Source organism: Eurosta solidaginis, chromosome 2, assembly GCF_040869045.1.
Source record: "Eurosta solidaginis isolate ZX-2024a chromosome 2, ASM4086904v1, whole genome shotgun sequence".
NCBI classification, from domain to species: Eukaryota; Metazoa; Arthropoda; class Insecta; order Diptera; family Tephritidae; genus Eurosta; species Eurosta solidaginis.
In genome coordinates this window covers 171,660,639-171,672,283 of record NC_090320.1, presented here as the reverse complement: position 1 = coordinate 171,672,283, position 11,645 = coordinate 171,660,639, and the positions used below count along the sequence as shown (strand labels likewise).

Here is an 11,645-nt window from a genome sequence, read left to right as displayed (position 1 = left end):
CCGCAACAGCGCTACACAGGCATACTACGTTGACCGCAGCAGAATTAGGCAAATACACGACGTCAACCATACTAGAGTTACACACACGCACGCAGGCGCACCGACATAAGCCACAGCCGACGCAGGGCGTCACAGAAATACATTTACACACACCCAGGCAACGACCAGCAAGGCGTCCTAACGGGACACGAGGACCGTTAGCCCACCACTAACCATAGAGCAAGCGTAAAGCGAAGTGAAGAATACAAATACATCTTACTTTTATTACATTATTTTCATTATAGTTATAAAATATATAGAGTTAAAGAAATAAAGTGAATTTTATACGAAAACGATTTGAAAGGTGTCCCGAATTACAAATTTATTGTAAGTGAACCTTGGACACGGCGAGTATACACCAAGCACTTATTGAAGAAGCACCGGGCAGGAAAAAAGCTTCGTTACAAAGCTCCTCCCATTTGGCACGTTTGTGCATTTACCATCCACAAAATATCCATGTTGAGGCCCTTAGTATGGATCTCTAGGGTCGAGTCGGCTCGCCAGGTCACGTTCTCATGCTATGTTTGCAGCATCAGCCGGCAAATGCGGTATGGTTTCAGGTGGGGGGAATCATTGCTCGTTTTGAAATACTTCCAGATAAAACTGCGAAACTTCCATGAACATTTTCCCAACTTTGGATTTTATTTCTCTTCGAAAACGTTTTCGAATTGGTTTATATAGTTTTGTTTTACTAGAGTTTAGTTTGAGGAGTCAACGTGTGTTGTACAAGCGCTAAGTGTTAAATAAAACACACATTTCGTTTTTTTTTATCGGAAATGGTTTCTAAAGGGGTTTATATAGTAAGGCGCTAAACAATTCAATATTTTTTTTGCTTTTCAAATCAGATGTGAAGAAACGAAAAAAATATTTGCTAATCATTTTTGTTATTTTTTTACGCGCAGGTGTATTTTATTTATTGATTTCAATCATATAACTAACTAAATATAAATATTATACATAACTCTAAATACATATATATGTATATTGCTATTGATAATGACAAAAATATATGTATTATTACTATTATATACTTATATAAAAATATATATCTATATAGCATATACACATATATATCTAGACAAATTATTATAATGAATTTAAAACTAAGATACGACGAATTGAAAACACCGGCTGGACCTGTGCACCGGCAAAACCAAAAGCTGAACATTAAAACAAAATAACTAAAATCAATAAGAAAACAAAATAATTAAAAAAAAAATATTACAGAAAAAGCACGATCTCTAAAGAACAAAAATGTATCAAACTTTTTAAAAATATTAAGTAAATACGTATGTATACACACAAGTATGTATGTACATATATGGTGCAGCCATTTCCTTTTTAAATGGAAAATAGAATAATTTGTAAATCATGAAAAAGAAAATAGCAACGTAGTAAATGCGCAAAAAGTTAAATTGGTTGTATTTATTATAGGCTTGAAATTCTATACATTTTTCTTTACATCGTTCCACTTTTGTGTGCAACAGTTATTGTTATACGCCAATTACACGGCTCAAGTATCCTTGTGCCAATTACCAATTTGCACAAGGATTTGCCCGGTGTGTGCACTGGTTGCGCTATTTGCGCAGAGAACTGCGCTAAAATCAAAACGATTTTGATATTTACGCATGTCTGCAAATATTGCACATGTTTTTTTCTTCGTGTGTGGTGAATGTTATACAGTTTACCTGTGGCTTCTGATAATATAACATCAGTAATTGTTGCTTAAAAATGTTAATATCGAAGGTGTAAGGACCATCTCTAGCTTGTAACAGGAATTCAATAATACATAATAATTTTTTATACAATTAGAACACATGTTTCATTTGTTACGCTAGTTGAAAAATTAATATTGCGCAGTGCTGCAATGAGTTGAGCTGGTCTTGCAACTAAAAAATATATATTATTAATACAATGGAAAATAAACACTTCTGGTGCGAGTTTTTCGACTTATACTGTAAATTACCAGCACTGTGGAAAAAAAAATAGTGTTTTTTTTATAAAATTAGTGCCTTTTTTACACAATTAAAACACATCTTTCATTTGTTGCGCTACATTAAAACGGAATATTGCGCAGTGTTTTTGAGCCGTGTATGTCTAAATTTTCATTTGTACAAATTCCGTCGTTTTATATTTGCGCATGGCTTTTGTGTCATGTATGGGCCGTCTTAGTCAAAATAGCACGGCTTTTTTTATATTTTCCAGATTAATTTTGCGCCATCCCATAAGCAGAGAAAAAATTTTAGTTTGTACACCTCCGAAAATAGTAAAACGTGTTTAAGAACAATTTCGGAAATACTTTATAAAAAAAAAAAATTTTAATTTTTGCACGCTTATATTTTTGCAACGAAATCAAAGAAACTTATTTTTCATCCGAAATAAACAAAAAACGACATTTTCTTGAGTATCTTGAAATTTTTCTCAAACACTAGAACTTTCAAATTTAAAGTTTAAAATGTTTGCTTAAGTTACTTGCATAATGAATTATAAATAAATAAGTTCGTAAAATGGGAACGTTGGCGTCCACTTTCATTTAGAAGGCACGTAGGTACACAGGTAAGGGGCCACCGAAAATACAGGTGCGTCGGTGGCCATGGTTTTTGAGGGTGGGCTCAGCACCGGGCGTCGCAACAACACCCGCGGCGCCCCCAAGATATATTCGGCTTATTTTCCTTTTCAGCTTATTCTTTTAATTTTTCAGCGTTTTTTTTTTATTTTTGATTTTACCGTTAGTAACCGGCCATGTCCGGTTCGGTAATGATTTTTGCGTCAGTTTTTTTTTTGAATTTGGAATTTTTAAATTTTTGAATGTTAACGGTCTGTCCGTGGCATCCGGTTCGACCGGATGTCGTTTTAATTTGTATCGATAAGCGTTTTGGGTCGGTCTCTGCGCTTCTGTCAGGTTTTTTTTTTGATTTTGACAGTTCACCATTTAATAGGCATGATAGGAACTTTTTTCTGTTTATGGCGCAGGAACAGTAAGGTTGGCAAGGACCCGCCCCAGCCGACAATGACTAGCCACTGTGCACCACCACATCATGCCGACCGCCTTCCTTACTGCTTCAATCATAGATGCGTATCCATAACAAATCTGGAATGGCAGAGGTCGTGGTGAGCACTGAAGTCGCCAAGAATAAATCATTTTTCCCCATTGAATAGCGCGCTATCAGGGCAATAGCCACTTGTACAGCAGGTCGCAGGAGGAATATAGATTTTAATTATTTCTAGGTCAACATCACCTGACCGGATGGTTATGCTTTGACTTTCTTAAGTTTTGTCCCTGAGACTGATTTTAACTTGAGATAGACTACATTACACGGTGTGATGGGTGATAAAGGCAAAGCCACCACCATTGCCGCTTGTGCGATTTTTCCTATGGATGTTGTAGGCATGGGAAGTTGAAATCCGATCTGGCAGTTAGCTTTGTTTCTTGAATTGCGGCTATACGGATATTATTTTTATTCATGTAGTCAACTATCTCCGCGATCTTTCTGGTTAACCCGTTACCTTTAAGTTGCAGAATTCTGAAGTGCAAGGAGGAGACAGTTAGAGATGGGTGGATACGCCTTGAAGGATTTAGGCTTTGTCGAGTGTTCTGTCCGACTGCTGGTTGAGAACTTGGTTTTGACTGGCTGGTACTTGTGTTTCGGCAGAACGGTGCAACAAATGTGCCGGTCGGGCGGCTGCCATTTCTAATCCCGGAGCATCAATGAAGATGGCATCGTTCAAGGCATGAACTGCATTGGACCGATCGCGATCAAAAATATTCTTAGCTGGCATACGGGGAACATGGTGTAGGGATCTAGGAGTTGATGGCTCCTTCCTCCAGTGCGTATTCCAGAAAGGAGGGGCGAGACGGGGGTAAAAGCTGCTCGATATTGCTTCTGTCCGTGCTACAAAGATTGTAGTTAGCTGGAGGCGCCGTTTGGCGCGAGGAACAGCGAACGGTTGATGTGGCCTGCTTGGCAGCGTTGCTGCTAGAAGGTGGCAGAAATACGCTTGTGAATGAACCGCAGGACATCCTTGGACGCGAAAAGCAGGAAACACAAACGGTTTTACAGATCAAAGCAGTTGAAGCCCTGAAGACACGGGCCATTTATATTGTTGACTTATAACAAGCTGAATCCTTGTGAGTGGCTTATTTTCACCAAAATCCCCAACTTTTATCTTTTGAAAATTTTCGTTACAAAAGAATTATATGGCTTGGACTTCGTTTACACATGCACTAATCTACAATAAATCCTCAATTTCCCTAGTAACTAAATTATTATCTGTAAAATCGGCTTCTCTAAAAGTTATCCGTAATTACCATGGCGGAACCATACACAGATCACGGCCGGAAATCTGTTGATTGGCACTTTTTTAATATGATTTGACTCTTGAACTTTCGGCGCAGTATGATTTTAACATGAGTCCATCGACTTACAAAAACACAGAACATGAACAGCCTGTGACCGAATCGCAACAAACGATCCTTGATCGAATGCCGTTTTTAAATCACAATAGCTCCGAAATGGTGTATCGGATTAATGAAATATGTGAACTAGGGACAACGCGTACTCACTGGATCCATAATATATTAATTTTTTTTTTAAATAGATTGATAGCTTAATTTTTATCGCTTGAGTGAAAATAGTTTTCGATCCGTGATCATATATTACGATTCCATTGCTGATTTTTTATCTCGAAGAAAGCGATCGTTTCGTCTGCCAGACGGATCGTTCGTATATTTGTATTGTGTTATTGTGTTAGTGCACGTTCGTCTGCCCACACGAATACAGCTATTCGTTACGTTGTTTTCGTTTAGATAGGTATTTTTTATTACGGATACAAAACGAAACTGAGACGATAGCCTGCAAAAATCGTGTGTCCGAAAACATACACAGCCACACGAATTTTTGACAGGGGTGACGATTTGGAAAGAAAAATTCTGCAAATGAAATAGCATGTTGACAATTTTAGCCTTCCCACTATGTATCGTGCTCTCTCGCACCTATTATATTCATACTGTTGGTGAAACACGTCATTGTTGCTTGCAAAAAAATGTTCTGCTAGTCCGCCATTTCTAATGAGCATCGGTGTCGGTGGTGAAAATTTCAAGTTTGTCAAATAAATTATGTAAGTAAGAGTTTATTTGGAGGACCTGAGGCGTTGGTCTGATATAGATTATTATTCAGAAAATGTGAAAAAAATTCAACTTGCATTGGTCATACCCAACAATCAAAATACAACACAGAACTTGGACTTGGCGCCTTCTCGAAATAAATGGCCGACGTGCTAGAAATAAGCAATTATATTTGGAAAATCAATTACGATTTATGTCTAGCGTTAGATAACTTTACGAACAACAACAATATGGGGAGATTGAAGAATTCGAATCTGCACTACAAAATAATATAAATAACTTACCGATGTTGGATGTAAGTGTTTGGAAAGTGAATTTAATATGTATTTATGTTTGTAGTTGTACAATATTACAAATTCTAATATTTTTCCAGAAAACAATTGTTGCACTTCGTGCACGTCTCCAACAAATGGAATCAACAACACAATACGCTTCGTTGCCTGGAAATCGAGCACAAATAGAAAAAAGTAACCAACTCCAAGAAACCACCAACGGACATGCCTGTAGAAAAGTGGTTAACGAAATCTTACAGTGTAAAGAACAACATAAAGCTCATCGACAAGAAATAGCAAAAAGAAATGCTGCAGCGGCTCAAGAACGTATGCGTATTATTTCTTTATTGGCCCACAATGATAAAGGTATCGATACATTTGGCTTAAACGACAATGATATGGATGTGTATAAATCAATAAATAGGGATAACGAAATCGGCAGTAAAAGTGATAATGATAAGCTACTTGAATGTGAAAACATTTTACGTCAATATGATCCATCTTTTAAGCTGCAGAGCTCGACTCAAAGCTGTGATATGGCCGAAAACTATAAAGTGAGTACATGAAAGATTTATTTTTTGCTTTAAAGTGCTCCTTACTTTATGTTCAGTAAAGCTTATCACCAAAAACACTTTCAAAATGTGGCCCCCGGGTTAGAATACTTAAAACTATTTGTATTAATACAAAATTATTATTTACAGGATATTGTAAAAATTCAAGAATGTGTTCATTGCTTCGAAACGTCGGTAATTCTATACGACAGCATGACACTCTTAATATACCTCCAAAACTATCGAGAGGAGTCTCAAAAGACGCGTTTTGGCGACAGGTTCGCGTACCCGAAAACGGGAAACAAAAATTTTGAGTCGTTCAAAAGATATTGACGAACAACCGAAATATTACCTCGGATCCCTCCGAAACCGGGGGTGCGATCCATGATATTTTTGCGCAGAACAATGTTTTGCGTTGACGGCCTTCGGTCGCGCTTATAAAAAATTACCCTGGCCGATCCAGCAAAATCCCTTTGAACACAAATTTTTACCCAAAACAACATTACAACCACCTGAATAGTTGCACTTTCTTTTGTAAATATCTCTCCAGATACGTAACATTTTTTTTCCGTTTTTGGATTTGCGGTTCTGATTTCAAAACGCGACTTTTGACACCCCTCCCGATATTTTTGGATGTGAATTAATAGTTTCATGCTGTCGTATAGAATTACCGAAACGCCCTTTAGCTTTTGACAAAGCGAATTATGGAGGTGTAGAAGGAGTTGTCCTAATACATTATAGAATATATGCTATTTATTTCTACCCTTTCCTGGTTCGATCATCAAACCCTGAAAATCACTCTTTATAATCACTTTTTAGAATATTTTTTGAATAATTTTGCTGATAAAATTTTAAGTTTTCATAAAATGGAACAAAAAGAATAATCAAATTTGTTTGTTTAACGAATCAAATTTGTTTGAGAACAGCGGTGGAAAATTTTTGTATGTTTGGATAAAATAAACAATAGTTAACACCCTTTCGGTAAGTCTTTTAAATGAATCTGCTCTAACTCGCGCCGCCCGAACTTTAAAGTAATTCAATAATGTACTTAAGTTAGCCCAATAAATAAAACGATGTAAATCATATATTTATATTTCCTCTTTTCTTCATCCAACAGTTAACAAATTCTAGGAGCGGCTTATCCATGAAACCATTGAAGCAACCGGCTCCGACCGCTCCGCAACCCAATACACCATATACAAATGCTAGCCGACCAGGTGCTACTCAGCAAGATGCTCTACCATTATCCAATGCACCACCAACTGGTAAGCGCAACAACGGGACCATCAGTAACAACAACCGAATAATAACAATAACTTTATAGCTGGTCAATATGCCAATGATCAAACAGTTAAGCCGCCGCCCCGAGCCAATGCGCCAACTTCCATGTATTCTCCAGCAACGACACCACCAGGGCAGTCTGTACATGTTGGTCCGAATCACATAACTATAAATAGCACAATTATACCTGGCCAGCGTGGTGTGATGGGTAGCGTGCTCCGCCTATCACACCGTATGCCCTGGGTTCAACTCCCGGGCAAAGCAACATCAAAATTTTAGAAATAAGATTTTTCAATTAGAAGAAAATTTTTCTGAGCGGGGTCGCCCCTCGGCAGTGTTTGGCAAGCACTCCGGGTGTATTTCTGCCATGAAAAGCTCTCAGTGAAAACTCATCTGCTTTGCAGATGCCGTTCGGAGTCGGCATAAAACATGTAGGTCCCGTCCGGCCAATTTGTAGGGAAAATCAAGAGGAGCACGATGCAAATTAGAAGAGAAGCTCGGCCTTAGATCTCTTCGGAGGTTATCGCGCCTTACATTTATTTTTATTTTTTTATTTTTATACCTGGCTTGCCTCATATGCCACCACCAAAACAAGCATTATACGCAAACAAACATTTTTAAATAATTGTTGTCTAATGAACTTTGTTATTTTTTTAGACTGGTCAGCTACACCACCAACATCATATGCAGGCGGTGTTACATCGCCATACCAGCAAACAGGTGAACAGCAAATGCCACCACAACTGGGTCCAATGCCACGACAGTCTGGTCTAATGCAGTCACAATCCGGTCCACCTTAACACTCTATGCACCAGCCACTTGGTGGCCATGAGAAACATGGTCCTCCAGGTATGCCGCCCGCATCTACTGGACCAGGTGGGGCAATGACACTACATCCAGTTATGCCAAGGTATATACCACAACAGCAACCGGGTTATGTAATGCCACAACAGCAACATCAACAACCTCCCCAGCCTGGCTATCTGCCAATGCCACAACATCCGAGCTATCCACCACAACCTGGCCACCTGGTTATCCTCCACAACCTCAACAGCCACGTTATCCTCTACAACAACCAGGTGGTTACATGGGTCAAATGATGCCACCAACACAAACTGGACAGGCGCCAATGCCCAGTCAGCCACCCATGCCGGGTCAACCCCCAATACCCGGACGTCCTTGTTATAATTTATGCTAATACAACTAATATATTTCAAATATTGCTGATTATTATTTTTGTATTATTTTCTTTAGCAACCACCTGCACCTGTAACTGGTATATATCAACAGCCGCAACAGTATGATCAAGCCCAACGCCGTTTAGATCCCGATCAGATGCCAAATCCAATAAGCTTTATCATTGAAAATCAAAATAGCGCTGGTGGTGTTTTTATTACTAAAGAACAGGGTTTATTACCACCACTGGTGACCACAAAATATGTGGGACAAGATCAGGGTAACTCCTCGCCACGTTACGTTAGATATTGATATTTGAAATTAATGTTTTGTTCGGCAATTACATTGACCTTTCTCGTTTGCAGGTCCTTTTTGTATTGCATACCTGCAACAGCTGATTTATGAAAAACAACAGCTTTGGCCTTTACAATTACCATCTCACCAATGGTTCGCCCGGTTGAGGGTGAATATGAGCCACCCATTTTAAATTTTGGTGAATTGGGTTCAATATGATGTAATCGTTGCAAGGCTAATATGTAATTTGTAGATGCTGGTCGTCGTTTCCAATGTATTATGTGTAAAGTAAAAACAGATGGTAAAAAATATCTTTCACTTTTACTTGTGTTCATTGATCCATATTTTTTATCAACAGTGCCAACTGAATATTTCCAACATTTGGGCCGCACCGGACAGCGTGTCCATAATAAAAAATGTTTGCATTCCGTTCTTGTCCTTTCATTGGAGTGGTAGTGCAGTGCAGTGCTACAATCGGCTCAACCAAATAATTTTGGGCTTGAATTGGTTGAGCCGAAATCTAAAATGGACCTAAGGGTGGCACCTGCACTCCATTCTGATGAATTGGCGGAGTTTGGATGTGCAATGCTTCGCTAAACTAGAGTTAGAAGTATTCGAATGGCGTGACGCAACATAACGGGAAAATACAATTAAAAAGAAGTGAAAAAATAACGGAACAAGTGTAAATAAGCATAACGGAACAAAAGACACATGGCAACACGCCACATATTGGAAAAAATAACAAACAATAAAATAGAGAAACTTCTCATAATTAAAAGTGAACTAACGGAACATAAGTGAACATAACGGAATAAAAAACACATGGCTACACGCCACATATAGAAATAAAATAGAGAAAAATCTCGTAATTGGTGATGGCGCTTTAATTCATTGAATGGGCCAAATAATTCGATTTATAATCAACCTCCCTAGCCACGGTGCGGGAGTAACTTAAAGCGGCAATTACCCACCGACGTGTGCCGTACGTACGGACGTTTGTCGTACGAAGCACGTTTGACCGAACCCTCAAGCCCGTAGGAATCAATGTGTGCGTCTGTGTACATGTACATAACATATTTGTGTGTGTATTGTTTACAGATTAGCACTGTTGCAATTGACCATTTTGCATGCATGCTTATGGAAACATCAACTTTTTCCAATTTAATTTTTTGTGTTGTAAAAGGCTGGAATTAATCTTAAATAAATATAAATAGATTACATATTTATAATCTGCACTTTTACATAATTATTTCGAATTATTTTCACAATTTTTCAAACTTTAATTAGGTGTTTTTGCATAAAACTGCAAACGGTCAAAAATTAGCGCACAAAAGTTTACTAGGCAACTCTGTCTAGTGAGAGAGCGATCAGCTGACACGTTCTTACGGAAAAAATCAAAATTGTTTTGATTTCTACGTTCCGGGCTACGTACATACGGGCGTTGCATGTCGGCGAGTTTTCGTTTACATTGCACACCCATAAGATAGGTCGTGTCAGCTGACACGTTTTTGGTACGTACGTTCGTAACTGCCGCATAAACCCCTAAAAAATAAAAAATGTTTGGGTACCGATAGCTCTCTAGGTAAACCTCAACTCATATCCAACATCAATGCCCCGCAATCAATTGTGGACGCTGTACGCACTACATTGGGTCCATGCAGAATGGATTCCAGTGGTAAGGCCAAAATTTTAAAGGATGGTGCAACCATTATGAAACTATTGGATATTGTGCATCCAGCCATAAAACTAGTCGACATCACCAAATCTCAAGATACTGAGGTAAGTATTTTGTTATATTAGAATGTGTAGAATAAAAATGTTTCTCTTATCAGGTCGGCGATGGCACTACTTCAGTAGTACTTTAAGCAGGTGAAATCTTAAAACAAGTTAAGCCATATATTGAGGACGGCGTGCATGCACGTATCATTAAAGCTATACGTAAAGCATTACAATTTATGCATGACCAAAATATGACATGGCTGCACATGTCGAAGCGCCAATCAAAGGAACAACAACGTGCTTATTGGAAAAATGCGATGCCACAGCAATGTCCTCCAAACTTATTCATCAACAAAAATATTTCTTTTCTAAAATGGTTGTGAACGCTGTACTTTCCTCTGATGGACCCAAATTCATACAATAAAATTAAAATCGCATTATTAAATATAGAATTTGAATTGAAGGCTGAGCGTGATAATGCTGAAGTACGTGTTGATAACGTTCAAGAGTATCAGACAATTGTTGATGCTGAATGGCATATTCTGTACAATAAACTAGCTAAGTAAGGCGCCAATGTTGTGTCATATAAACTACCAATTGGTTATGTTGCTACACAGTATTTTGCACATCATATGTTCTGTGCTGTTCGTGTACCAGAAGAAGATTGGAAACGTCCAATGAAAGCTTGTGGTGGTGCTGTTATGACTACAGCTAATAACATTAATTCAAGTGTTTTGGGTCAATGTGATTACTTTGAAGAAACGAATGGCTAGTGTATTTGCACTATGTTAAACGATGGCAACTTATCGGGATTCAAGGGGTTGTGTAGCGCAATATATAGCTTCTCCAACCTAATTGTCAAACTCACCTTCGAGCGGCGAATCCCGTTTCACTAACAGACGAGGCTCTGGCGACCCCAAGCTCCTCATGGAACTTGGGGGTGGGGAGGGAGGGATGGCCTGAAGGTTTAATGTGGCCATATAAATCGTTCCCGAGATGGTCGCGCCAGCACCTTAATGGTGCTGTGTTACCGGAGCGTATCGGATCTGTATCCGACAAAGGACCATCACATCGATAACACTCCCCAAAGCCTTCGGGGAGTAACCTAATCGCTACAACAACAACAACAACAACAACATGGCAACTTATCACTTGACAATTACTTTTGCCTTCCTGTGAGTCAGAAAC

At 38.6% G+C, this 11,645-nt stretch overlaps 1 pseudogene; it reads left to right on the top strand.

The window, feature by feature from the left end:
• Positions 1 to 8,074: 8,074 nt before the first annotated feature.
• Positions 8,075 to 11,230, top strand: LOC137241756 (T-complex protein 1 subunit eta-like; annotated as a pseudogene).
• The last annotated feature ends 415 nt before the right edge of the window (positions 11,231 to 11,645 follow it).